Consider the following 14,609-nt stretch of genomic DNA (forward strand, 5'->3'; position numbering starts at 1 on the left):
TATCTTAGGGTGCCCATAAAGTCCTCGTGATACTGACACCTAAGATGGAAGTATATCTCCCTAAGATGCACAAGGAGGGTTCCTCCCTTAGGCCTTACTACCTCGCTAAGCATCTCCCTCTGTTGGGGGCTGTGAGCACCACATCACAAATTCGACCGACTTCATAAAAACTTCAACCAAAATTTAGTTGACCATGGAGGACATAATGGTCAGATTCGAGTTTGTGTCCTTGTTCATGGGAGTTCCCATTAAGGACAGATTGGTCCTCCTGCAGTAAAGGTTTGATAAGGGTACTGTTGACCTTTTAGAGCACATCCTTACATCAATGTACTTCTTGTAGAAGAGAAGCTGCTATGAACAAACGGACGGAGTGGCCATGGGAACGCCCTTGTCACCAGCTATTGCTAATTTCTACATGGAGGGTGTTAAGGAGACGGCTCGGAGTTCATCGCCCTTCTGCCCCCAAATGCTTCTTCAGATATGTCGATGACACCTTTGTAGGGTGGCCTCATGGAGGCCTCATGGACTCCAGGCACGCCAACATTTCCACGACCATCTAAACAGCGTACATACATTTAATTTACGACGGAGATGGAGAAGAATGGCTGCCCCCATTCCTGGACATTCTATAGGGCGGAAACTGGACAGTAGCCTCGGACATGGCATCTATTGGAAATACGTTCACACGGAGTTGTACCTCAACAATAACAGCCACCATCGCGCCTCCCATCGTAGAGCGGGTTGACTTATCCTGCAAAAGCTACTTCATGAGAAAATAGAACGATTACGCATGACTTTCCTTCAGAATGGCTGGCTGAAGGAAATGAATTGGGCCAACAGACTAGACATGCCCAGGCATCATCTCTGATGAAGATGGCAGAGCTTGGCATTGAAACGTTGGTCAAAATCGATATCCGTAGCTGGCTGGAAGCCCGAGAAGAGTTTATTCGTATACGTCGGGATAGCACTAGATACTTTTTCAAGTCAGAGTCCTTTAAGTGAGACCATCTGTGGTGGGAACACCAGAAATAGAATGAATGTAGTTATCCTCTTTTGGCCAAGAGCCTGATGGTTGCGGTAACTGTTCTTGAACCTGGTGGTACGAGTCCTGAGGCACTGGCTCCTTCTACCTGATGGCAGCAGCTGGGTTTGGGAGTATTTTTGATGATGGATGCTAATGGCTGGGAGGGCTTTACCTATGATGTACTGAGCCGAATCCATGACTTTTGTAGGATTTTGCACTCAAATGCATTGGTGTTCCCATACCAGGCTGTAATGCAGCCAGTCAGCACACTTTCCACCACACATGGACAGGTAACTGGGACCTGTGATAAGCACCCGCTGCTAATACGACCATCCATCACCTGCTCCCATGGCTTCACATGACCCCGATCAGGGGGCTAAGGAACTGCTACACCTTTCTCAAGGATGACCTGCTTCCTAGTGGGGGGAAAGTGTGCTTACACCCTTGCCACCCATTTAGATAGGATGTCATCTTTTTTCCAGGATGGAAATATGAAATTCCAGAAGGTTTAAGGTAAGAGGAATGCTTAAGGGAGATGTGCAAGGCAAGTATTTTTACTGAGTGGTAGATGCCTGGAATGTGTTGCCATGGGAGGTGGTGGAAGCAGATAAAATAACAACTTTTTTTATTGTTCTTTCTCTTTAGATTATGTCATTCATGGGAGCAATTTCTGATGGATTGAGACAGAGGTGGGTGGTACAAATCGAAGGAGTTTTGCCCAAAGTGTGCACCAGGTAAGATGAGACTGCAAACCCACATTCTAAAGACCTTCAGTAAGACCATAAGACATAGGAGCAGAATAAAGCCATCAGGCCCATCCAGCCTGATTCACCATTCAATCATGACTGTTCCCTTTTTTTATAAATCTCCTCCTCAACCCCAGTTCCCACCGTCTACCCATATGATAACCCTTTCATTCCTGGAATCATCCTTGTGAACCTCCTCTGGACCCTCTCCTGTGCTAGCACATCTTTTCAAACCCAAAACTCTTGACAATACTCAAGGTGAGGCCTCACCAGTGCCTTATAAATCTTCAGCTTCACATCCTTGCTCTTGTATTCTTGACCTCTTGAAATGAATGCCAACATGGCATTTGGCTTCCTCACCACCAACTCATCCTTCAGGGTGATCTGCATAAGGACTCCCAAGTCCTTCTGCACCTCAGGTTCCTAGATTTTCTCCCAGTTTAGAAAATAGCCCGCACATTTATTTTTACTGCCAAAGTGCTTAACCATGCATTTTCCAACATTGTATTTCATTTCCATTTAGCACCATGTCCACAGGCATTTTTCCCTTGAAGCAAGATAGTTTCCAACTCTCAATGTTAGCCAGTGTAGGAACCTTGTATCTATTTTCTGTCTGTATTGCTTTTGTGTTGTGCATTTTTATTATGGGTTATGGTCATTTGTCACGTGGGTTGGGGCGTGGTAGAAGCAAATGATTATAGTTATGTATTCACGCATTGTGCATAAATTTCAGTTAGAGAGAAACCCAGGAGGAACATGGGTATTTTTTGTTGGCTGTTAACGCCGCCAATTTTGTTTCTCTCGCTTATTTCGGTATTGCTACATCACTTTTGTTAGTTATATCGCTACATAAGATCATTTGTCTTTGCTGGTTTTGTAATAAAGGTTTGAACATACTTTTGAAACCTGAAACTCGGTTATTTGGACTTGGTGTGGAATCTTTCACTTATTAACTCGGCGGTTTTGGTTTGCTTTTCAAGTAACCGTGAGAGCCAATTAATGTAATTCTATTTCACAAAAGTCACACGCTTTGTAATCTTGATGTGATACTCTTACTAATTTTACATGTTGTTGAAGCTGATCAACAATTCTTCAACTTCCATTCAAGTGGTTAATTTGTGTTCTGGTAACGTACGAGTGTCAGGTTCTGATTAGTTAATGAAATGCACCTCTGGAGGCTGAGCCTTTACACCAGCCTCTCTGATGAGGGGATGAAATAGTTATCGTGAACCCGTCTTGACCTGTCAGTCACTTCCATTGAATTATGGACATTTATATTTTGTGGCTTGTTTAGAAAAATAATTTGTGTTGAAGTGAGGGGAATGCGGGAATGTACAATTCCATAACTCATGCACCAGACGTTAATGTTCCATTGTATTTGGGGAAATGTGTCAATTGGCCCAATTGATTTTTGATTTGAGAATCGTATTTGGAAAAGGACCTATGGCCCACTAAGTCAATGCCAACCATTAAGTTCTCATCCAAAGTGATCTCCTCAAATTGCTATCGTCACTCCCATTCATCAGAAATTGACTCCTTGTCTAAATCACCAAGCAACCTGATTGCGCTGGCAATCTTTTAATCAAACCAGTTTTAGAGCTTTATCCTGCCATATTAGCTAACACCAATGTACATTATCGCTGAGTAGCGGCAATACAATCTTGCCCTAGATTTCAAGTGGATTTTCAATGCAGAAGCAGCAAGCAACCTTGTGTAGACATCGCCTTCCATTTCAACACAGTTGAAAGGAAAAAATGGGAACGTGAGAAGAGAAAATAGAAGATGCCATTTAAGGAAGGGAGAAATTTGAAATCATTTTCTTTGTAGTGGAGGACAAGTTCAAGGTAATGCAAATCTTCTAAAGTAAGAAAAGAAAATGCTGAAAACACTCCAATGTTTGTGGAAAGGGAGATGCAGCTCATATTCCAGCATGGAATCCTTCATCAGAACTGGAAACTGTAAAAGCTGTGAAATGTGAGTCAGAGCTTTTGCAGGTAATTGAAACCAACAGGAGAATGCCTGGTGTGATGTGGATTTCAGGCAGCGTCAGTGCAAAAGGAAAGGTGGAATTACAGTATTTTACAGGTGATTATCCCCATAGCAGAACAGTCCAGTTCTGATGTATAAAGGAGAATTATCTTGAAGTGTTGAATTTGGCACCAGCTTGTGAAAGGTGCAACATTTTCAGACCAAATACCTATCTATTGTCAGAAATTGCTAGAAATACTCATCTGGCCAGGCTGTATCTGTGTAGAGGAAAAGATTGTTAGTATTTTTGGTTGAAGTGTTCTGATAAAGGCCTGCTGATCGTTTCCAACCATTTCTGCTTTTAATTCAGTTTTCTGCATCTGCAGTTCTTTTTCAGATCTGTAACTGATCACAGTAATCTATTATTCAGACAGCTTGGTAAACAGCATGTCACCACAGCAAACCTAACCTTGTCTGATCAGAGTTATGGAGCAAGTCTCAGATGCCGTGTTAGTGAATTCCTGGTGTGATGGTTGCCTTTATACTCCTGCACTCAAGGTGGGGTGTTCTTGAGCAAGCCCAGTGAAGGACGTGGGTAGACTTGGAGATCGCAATGGTCAGTGGTGCTACTTCCGCTCGAAAACTTTGCTGTTGCATTGTAGTTGCGTTTCTCAAACAAGCTAGCACATCACGATCACAGCTTGGGGCAGCAGACTTCAATCCCATCAGTTTCTGTAAAGAGTTTGTGTGATTTCACCCCCCACTGAAATAAATGCATCTGAAATGGGTTTTATACACATTCACACACTGTATTTAATTAATGCTCAGGTGAGCAATTGCTGAGGATTTTAAATTTGAGGATAAGATTCAGTTCACCCCCCCAAAAAAAACTGCCCTACCAAAGGGAGACATTTATTTCCTTGAACAGAATGCAATGTGAGGATATTGAATCTGTATCTCCTTCACAAGCAGTGTTACACTGGGTTGTCAGTTAAAGGATAGTGTGTCGGTGAATGCAATTGGCACTGTTTGCCAATATTGATCGATTGGCTTGAAATGACTTGGTTATTAAAGCTGCAGATGAAAAATGTGGCATTTAAATTAAACTCTTTTGTATTTACTTACTAAATTGTGATTAATGGGAAACATTTCCTGGATTATTGACACACGATGAGTCTGGATAGAGTTGATTTTCTTAGAATTACTGGTACAGTTCAAGTTAAAGCTGTTCAGTTCTTGGATAACACTGTAAGTAAGCAATAATTGTGCACGTTGTTATGTGGTTTGTGATTTATGTGGCTTGCTATTGGTTATTCTAATTTGTCTTTGCAACTTAAATGTCAGAACATTATTTTGGTCATCCTCTTCCCATTCAGCTCTTCGCAATCCGGTTATTCTTCAATATGGTGACTGATGCTGGTTTGTAGATCCTGATGTGGTTCCAGCACCTTTTTCTGAGCAATTAGTCTTCACTTGAAAGACTGATAGTAAACGTTGGTGACATTCAAAGGTATATAGCATTATAGCAAAACCCAGTTCCAAACTTGTGTACTCTTAAATATCAGCAGGTGTTTTCCAGGCTTCCTGCTTGTTCAGTCTCAGTGAAGTATTTCCAGAATAGATCCTGTTTGATCTTGGATGGTGACACTTAATAAATTGCCGCAAACTTGCACTGCAGAAAACAGTGCATGTTGATTTGGTTTCCCCAAGGTAAAATGTGTCTTAGAAACTAATTAAATTTCTTGCATTCTGTTGTCTCTTTTGATGGAACAGCTACTAGAATTTAAGCAGAGAATTTAGAGACACAAATATTATGTATTAGATCATATGATCTTCTCCAATGTTCAGAGGGAACAATAAGAATTCTGTTGCAGTAGAGTTGATGTTTCATCTGTTACACTTAATATTTTTGAACTTTGAGCACTAGAATAAATGTCAACATAACTGGAAGCTTTGCCACTGTGGAACATCATTTCCCGGGTTACGTGTTACCCTCAAGACTGGTTATTCTCATTCTTCAGCAGATGAGTGTCAAGGAGAATAAAATGATTATTACTCCAGGTCCAATGCAGCATAAAGAACACAATAAATACAAATAAAAGCAATACTATAAACACAATGTACAAGTAACGGTTCTATACGTGGGCTGATGTACATAAAGTGATGTGTATGTTGAAGTGGTGGGGATGGGTTGGCGGGTGGAGAGGTTGATCAGTCTCACCGCCTGGGGGAAGGAACTGTTTTTTGAGTTTTGTGGTCCTGGCGTGAATGATGCATAGTCTATTCCCTGATGGGAGTAGGACAGATATTCCTTCAGCAGGGTGGTGGATTCTTGATATTCCTGGCCCTTTCCCAGCATCTTTCTGTACCTATGCCCTTGATGGTGGGTAGGCTATGTTGATGTGTTGGACAGGTTACGTTGATGTGTTGGACAGGTTTAACTGCTAGTTGTGGAGCTCTCCTCTCTGGCACAGTGCAGATTCCGTACCATACAATTGGAGCGTGTTAGGATGCTCTCAACAGCAGCTGTAGAATATTGTGTGTTGATGTGCCCAGAACTGCTCTCTTCAGCATCATCAAAGTAGAGGTGTCGGTGAGCTTTCTTCACCACGGGGATGTGTCATGGGATTGAGAGTTCGTGTGAGATGTGCACTCCCAGGAGTTTGAAGCTTTTCTGCCAGTGTAGAGAGTGATGTGGGCTTTCCTTTAGTCAGTAACCATCTCCTTTGTCTTGATGACATTGAGGAAGAGGATATTTGTCTGATACCAGGCCTCGAGCTCATTCCCCTCCTCTCTGCAGTTGCCTCATTGTAGTTGGTGATGAGCCCCAGTACTGCCGTGTCATCAGTGAACTCGGGTATTTAGCTGTGCAGTCATGTCTGAGCAGAGTGTACAGTGGTGAGCTCTGCCATAAACTCCGATGCTAGCAGATTGAAAGTAACTTTGTCTAAGACTTCATTTGTGTTGTATTTGTGAAGCTTTGGTTGACTGAAATCTCTGACTAGAAATTTTGAAACTGTTTAAGAATTTAAAACCTGCACAACTGGTGGGAGCCAGAGAAGCTGCTGTATCTCTGTGCGCCCCTGTCTGCATGCATCATTAAGGACCCAGACCATCCTCTTCTCATTACTACCATCAGGGAGGGGGTACAGGGGCCTGAAGACCCACACTGAACATTTTAGGAAGAGCTTCTTCCCTTCTGCCATCAGATGTCCAAATGGCCCACGGACACTTCCTTGCTATTCCTCTTCCATTCTTTATTTACTTTTTAAATTGGTAATTTGTTCCACCTATGCTCTAATACTGCCACAAAACAACAGACTTCATGCCGTGTCAGTGGCAATAAACCTGATTCTGAAATATAAGTGCCCTTTCAATCATCAGGATGCCTGAGCCCTGAATTTCCTCGTTAACTGAACTTCTTTTTCTTTCTTTTTTTTTCTTTCTTTCTTTTTAAATCTTTTTATTGAATAAGTATACAAAAAGGTAAGCCATATAGGCACTAATACACTGTTAGAATATAATAAAATTACAGGAGATATTAATACAAAAAAAATGATACAAACAATGTAATTTAAACATAACATACCAAGGTAACATAATAGTATACTAATTTTTATATATATATCAATAGAGAAAAGGAAAAAAAAACCCCAAAAAAAACCCACCGTGCAACTAACTAAAAGCAAAGCAAAGCAATGGGATAACTTGAAACCAAACAGAGTTAAAAAACTTAAAATCACGTCCTCAATCCACAGTAAAAAAAAACAACAAGGGTATATATTACATTAAATGAAAATATTGAATAAAAGATCTCCAGGTCTGTTCAAATTTAAATGAGGAGTCATAAAGATTGCTTCTAATTTTCTCCAAATTCAAACATAATATCATCTGAGAAAACCAAAAAAAGGTAGTTGGAGCATTGAGCTCTTTCCAATGTTGTAAGATACATCTTTTCGCCATTAAAGTAAGAAATGCAATCATTCTACGGGCTGAAGGAGAAAGATTACTGGAAATTTTAGGTAATCCAAAGATAGCAGTCATAGGATGAGGAGAGATATCTATATTCAATACCTTGGAGATAATATTAAAAATGTCTCTCCAAAAAGTTTCCAGAGTAGGGCAAGACCAAAACATATGAGTTAAAGAGGCTATCTGCCCCGGACATCTATCACAAAAAGGATTAATATGAGAATAAAAGTGAGCTAATTTATCTTTGGACAACTGAACTGAGGGTATTCTTTCACTTTCTGCATCCATTTGGGCTGTGACTTCACATCTCCAGGGCCCCAGGCGTGGTCCTGACTGAGCTGCTTGTGCTGTAAAGGGAGGCTATGATAGTGGGGACATGGGCTGATGGAGACTCTGGGACAATAACCTGTGATATCATAACAGAAAGACAGTGATGGTTCAAAGCCATTACCTTCTCAAGGACAGGTAGGGATTGGTTGTAAATGCTGTTTGCCTGCAATGCCTGTACAGTAATTATGCAAACTGCAAATGTTCAACTGTAGCAATAAAAAGCCATATTGTAGGATGAATATTTTGACCTAATTAGTTTCAGGAGCAGGATAAACCATATTCTGACCTTCCAATAAAGAAAACAAATACAGATGGGGTTATGTCTGAATGCTGATACTCTCTTTAAGAAAAAGTTTTCTTTGCCTTCAGGTTAATGATATTTAATTTTTTTTACATTACAGCAGTCAAAACCATTCAAGGGCTTGTTGGTAAGTGCACATCTCGTTTGTTATTGACTTAGATGCTTGGATTTAGACTGGAGCTCATTGCAACTTTGTCTCCAGCCCACTCCTTTGTCTTTTCAGAAGAGATTTGTGCACCACCTTTTTGGAAGAAAAACAACAGGAAAAGCAGCAGAGAAAAGCACTGGAATACAACTGCAGCATGGAAGTACAATGCAAGTCAGCAAGGATAACATTTGACGGGATTGCTCCTTCTTCCCTTGTCTGCCCCTTCCCTCCTCCCTTCCTTTCACTCCGGTTTTAGAACATACAACAGTACAACACAGGAACTGGCCCTTCACTACATGACATTTTGTAATGAACTAATTAAAATTAAAAGCCCAATTAAACTAATCTGTTCGGCCTACATAATGCCCATTGTCTCCACCACCACCCCTAGCAGTGCGTTCCAGGGAGTCACTATTGCTTCTTAAAAAAAAGGCCCACACACTTCCTTTGAACTTGCTCACTCTTACATAAATGAGTGTGCATTTAAAGTATTGGACATAACATACCTGTCTATCTGTGCATTTCATAACCTTAAACTTTTATCAAAGACCAAAGTAAATTTATTACTAAAGTACAGATATATTATTATAGGATTATTAAATTGGGGGAAAATGTACATTAAGTTGGGGTTTTACTTTAAGACACTGGTCTGATGTCATGACACTATTATGTAGAGATGTTCAGCACATTTTTGTGGTTATGTTTTGGAGTTCAATAAAATGTGCAATGAGTTTGATTAGACATAAAACACCCCACTTCATTTTATTTGCCAAACGCTACATTGGTGACCCTGATGCTCTAGGACAATTCCAGAGTTATTGAACATGGTCGCTTTGAAACTATTGGAGTTTAGGGAGCAAAATGCAGTCACTTGGCATGTATCAGCCAAGACCCAATTTGCTGTGCGAGAAATCACCACAGACAACACCAAATTACATTATCCACTGTTGCCTCTCTTTTACACTTTATTTATCTGGGGCAGGACAGGTGATGTTCTGCTTCAGTGAGTGATGTTACACATGGGACTTCATTTTGGCTAAAAGGGTTAGACCTCTGTTGGTGGAAGTTTCCTGTGTGCCCAAGGACTGTTAGTTGATCTTAAGAACTGTCGACTTGTGAATGTCAAAGACTTTGAGTCATTACCCTGCTCCCCAAGTTAGTTCCCCACAACAACTCTTGTCAAGGGCATGCATCACTGTTTACGAGTTTACTTGTTTGCTGGACGAATTCCCAGATCTCACTGAGCCCATATTCTCCACTATAGTGGGGCTGAGCACCACAATCCTTCAACTGGCCTGCCAGTCCATCCCTGCATGCGAAGACTGGACCCAGAAAAGCTGGCAACAGCAAAGGTTTAGTTTGCCAACGTGGAAAGACTCTGCATTGTACACAGGTCGAATAGCTCCTGGGCTCCACCCTCCATACAGTCCCCTAGCGCAGTGGTCCCCAACCACTGGGCCGCAAAGCATGTGCTACCAGGCCACAAGGAAACGCTATGATTTGGCTATATGAAACGATGAGTCAGCTGCACCTTTCCTCATTCCCTGTCACACCCACTGTTGAACTTGAACACACGTGAGGTCATTATGCACGCGTCATCCATGTCAGCGTGGGAAGAAGATCAACTCCTCAAGCTTGCAAATGACGGCAGGCTGAAAAGAATGTTTGACGTAACATCTCTGCCGGCATTCTGGATCAAAGTCAAGGCTAAATATCCTGAGGTAGCCACGAAAGCACTGAAATCGTCCCTTCCATTTCCAACATCATATCGCTGCGAAGCGGGGTTTTCTGCAATGAATGCAACGAAAACTAAATTGCGGAATAGACTGGACATAAGGAACCCCCTTCGGGTATCGCTGTCTCCCAACACCCCTCGATGGTACCGTCTTGTTTCAGGGCAACAAGCCCAGGGCTCCCACTGATTCAGCGATATTGGTGTGTTGCAATGATTTCATATGTTGATATGAGGAAAATATGCGGTGTTTAATATCCAAACATTACTTAAAATGTTATGATTCTATTGACTTATCATTATATTCATGCGAGGAAAATATGTGCTGTGTACTTAACATTAAATTTGTTAGATAAACCCTTTTAGAAACGAAATTGAGTGTATTCGCCACTTATAAGTGACTTATAGTTGACTTATCACCTATATTCTGATCGTGATTAACACCACCCCCCCCCCCCCCCACCGGTCGGCTGGTCTGCAAGAATATTGCCAATGTTAAACTGGTCCACGGTGCAAAAATGATTGGGGACCCCTGCCCAAGTGTGATGGTGATTGCCGCCCATGTGGTGACTGCCAATGCCTTAATGAGGCCACCGCTCCCCCGCCCCCACACCAATATTACCCGATACCACACATCCAAGACTTTTCAGCATATTTAGCTGGAAAGTTCATTTTTTCCCAAAGTCGATCTAGTTAGGGGCGACCAACAGGTGCCTGCGTCCTTGGAGGACATTCCCAAAACAGCTGTGATAACCTGGTTTGGTCTTTTTGAGTTTCTGCCTATGCAGTTTGGACTGATAAATGCAGCACAGACTTTCCAACAGCTGAAGGCAATACTCCTAATCAAGTGCTTGACTGGTCAGCAGCCATGATCAGGGATTTTGATGAGAGTAAACGAGTTCTTTCTAATGTGATCCTACCGGTGGACCTGGTCCCCAATTACTGACCATTAGCCATTACAACTGATGCCTCAGATCATGCTGTAGGTGCTCTGCACAAACAGTTGGTTGGAGGCGTAGGGCAGCTCCTTGCCTTCCTCAGCCGGAAGCTCCATCCCCCAAAAGGAAGTTCAACACGTTGGACTGTGATCTTCTCAGTCGCTATTTGTGTGCACGCCATTTAAATTTTCTTCTAGGGGGTCGTCATTTCATAGCGTTCATTGACCACAAACCCCTCATGCACACGATGACCAAAATATCAGACTCTTGATCTGCACAGCAGCAACACCACCTGGCCTACATATCCAAGTTCAGAACTGATATACGACATACCAAGGGGAAAAATAACACCGTGGCTGATTGCCTTGCACAGCCAGCCATTGAGGTCGTACACATAGGGATTGACTATTCTGGGATGGTAGCTGACCAAGTTACTGACCCAGAGGTCCAGGCTTACTGAACAGTAGTCATGACCCCGCGCTTGGTTGACATTTAGTTCAGGGAAGCTGGGGTTTCTGTGCAATGTTTCAACCGATTGCCCTTGCCCCATCATGCCTGCAAACTTGAGGGTGACTGTTTTTGCCTCCATCCATGGCCTCTTGCATCAGGACTGGAAGGCCTCACAGAAATGGGATGCACTAAAGTTCATTTGGCACGGCCTCAGAAAGGACACGCATGATTGGACTGCACCCTCTGGGGTGCCAGTAGTCAAAAATTAACAGTCGTATTCAGGTGCCATTGGCACCTTTTGAGGCCCCTGCGTGATGGCTTGATCGTGTCAACATGGACTTCATTGGTCCCCTTCTCCCCTTCCGTGGTTTCACGCACCTCTTCACTGTGGTGGACTGTACCAGGACTCGTTCCTCTCGCATCGACTAGGGCCGCAGACGTAGCTCGGGTGTTCATCAGCACTTGCGTTGTTCAGTTTGGCATCCTCTCACGTTCCCTCTGACCTTAGTCCCCAATTCACATCAGATCTCTGGGGTGCAGAAGCGCAGGACCTTGGCGTTAGGCTACATCCCACCATGGTGTATCACCTGCAGACCAATAGCTATGCGAGCAGTTTTGCTGCTCTGAGAGCTTCCCTGACCATGATCATCTCCCATGGGTCCTGCTGGGGTTAGATCTGCTCTGGAAGATGACCTGCAGTTGCCCTTTGCAGAGTTGGTATACAGGGAGCCAGGTGGTTTTATTCGTGACACCACGATCACCTGCTCGGCCTCTTTAGGGTTCCATCCTCCTCAGTAAATTCAATTCCTTTTCACCTATTCTTACCTCCCATCGTGGCATACAGCACCCTTGGGTTCCTGTTGACCTGCATTCCATCTTGTTTGTTTTGTCTGCCACGATGCACACCAACTTCCCCCAAGGCCCTCCTATGATGGACCGTTCTGCATTTTGGAATGGGGGGGAGACTTTTATCGTAGATAAGAGGGGGGAACCTGAATGTACTTCGGTAGATCACTTTAAACTGGCCCACCGAGATTTGGAGTATTCCACTACCACGCTGCTGGCATCACAACATGACTGTGAGCGTGTCAACGCCCCTCTGAAGGAATCAGAGGCACGTACTGTTCCTCCACCTATGGAGCACAGGACCCAAGCTGGGCAGCTGGTCAGAGTTCCAGACAGGCTCACAATTCCGGTTGTAGTGAATTCTGGGAGGGCTAGTGTAGGGTAACATAATTGGGAGAAATGCACATAATTCACAACCACTGCATTAGTTGGGGTTTCAATTTAAGAGGCTAGTCTGACCTCATGACGTAAAGATTTTTAGCATGCTTTTGTGTTTAGGTTTTGGAGTTCAATAAAATTGTTATGCATTTAATTAAACATAAAACACTTCAATTGATTTTATTTGCAAAACCCTACATTACCATATACAACCTTGAGAATTCTTTTACATGCAGGCATTTAAATGAAAAAAAGTAATACGATAAAACTTTTATGAAAAAATATGCATAAACAGACTGACAAATGTCCAATATGCAAGTAAAAAAGCATGCTGTGAAGAGTCCTTCAGCTGAGTACATACAAACTACATTCACATCGAGGATTCTGTGACCAGTTACATTGAGAAGTGTAGAGGGTACACCATCACAAAACACATCCAGGTGAGGGAAGTTACTGTTCTATAGATTTCCTAAGTATGCCTGCAGAAAAAAGAATCTCAGGGTTATGTCGTGACATGTAGTACTCTGATCATAAATTTTACCTTGAACATTGAAATCAGAAGCCATGGCTGACTGCAGAGGTCCGAATATGGCTGAGGGATTGTGTTGCTACCTTTAGATCGGGGAATGCGACAGCTCTCAGGGAAGCAAGGACTGTTGAAGGGTCTTGGCCCAAAACGTCACCTATTTACTCTTCTCCACAGATGCTGCCTTGCTGGCTGAGTTCCTCCAGCATTTTGTGTGTTTCTTTCTGGAACAGTCCATTGTTCCTTCTGTTTTCAAAGCAGCAACCATCATTCCAGTACCAAAGAAAGTGACAGTAACCTGCCAAAATGACTATCGTCTGGTGGCACTAACATCAACCATTACGAAATTCTTTGAGTGGCTGGTCATGGAGTGCATTAAAGCCTTACTCCTGGCTACACTGGACTCTTCCCTGTTTGCTTATGTAAGGGGTTTCTTTTTTTATGTCACTGCATAGTATAATTAAAATGGCTTCTTTGTTATGTTATAATTGAAAGGGCTTCTTTGTTATGTTAACTGCTGAGAAAGTCCTTCCCGCTAGCAGTTTGTTTTGGATTATCCATTGATAGAGGACGAATGAACCAATTGCGATAGTTGTTGTGCTTCTGGTGTGTCTGTAAGATATTGTATGTGCGGGGTTTGGGGGGGAAGGGGGAGAGAGAGACAGAGACAGAGACAGAGCGACACCACCTCGAAAGGCCGACTGGGACCAACAACGGTGGTCGACCAGACGCTCCACACGAGTCCGTCTCCGTCTCCTCTCCTCGCCGAATGCCCCGCTTGGGGTCCGATCCCATTAGCGGACTCACAGCACCTGGTCCATCCTCTGTCTCTGTCTCTCTCTCTCTCTCCCCCCCTTCTCCCTCAAAACCGCGCGCATACAATATCTTACAGACACACCAGAAGCACAACAACTATCGCAAATGTTTCATTCGTCCTCTATCAATAGATAATCCAAAACAAACTACTAGTGGGAAGGACTTTCTCAGCAGTTAACATAACAAAGAAGCCCTTTCAATTATAACATAACAAAGAAGCCATTTTATTTAGAATACGCAGTGACGTAAAAAAAGAAACCCCTTACACTTATCACTCCAATCAATCCACTGACGACGCAATAGCCTCTGCTCTCCTGCTTTGTCCCACCTAGAAAATGGGTTGCGTATGCCAGACTGTTGTTTATAGACTTCAGTTTAGCATTTAACACCATTGTACCCCAGAAACTAGTTGGGAAACTATCCCCGCTGGGTCT

This window comes from Mobula hypostoma, chromosome 8 (assembly GCF_963921235.1).
Source record: "Mobula hypostoma chromosome 8, sMobHyp1.1, whole genome shotgun sequence".
Lineage (NCBI taxonomy): Eukaryota > Metazoa > Chordata > Chondrichthyes > Myliobatiformes > Myliobatidae > Mobula > Mobula hypostoma.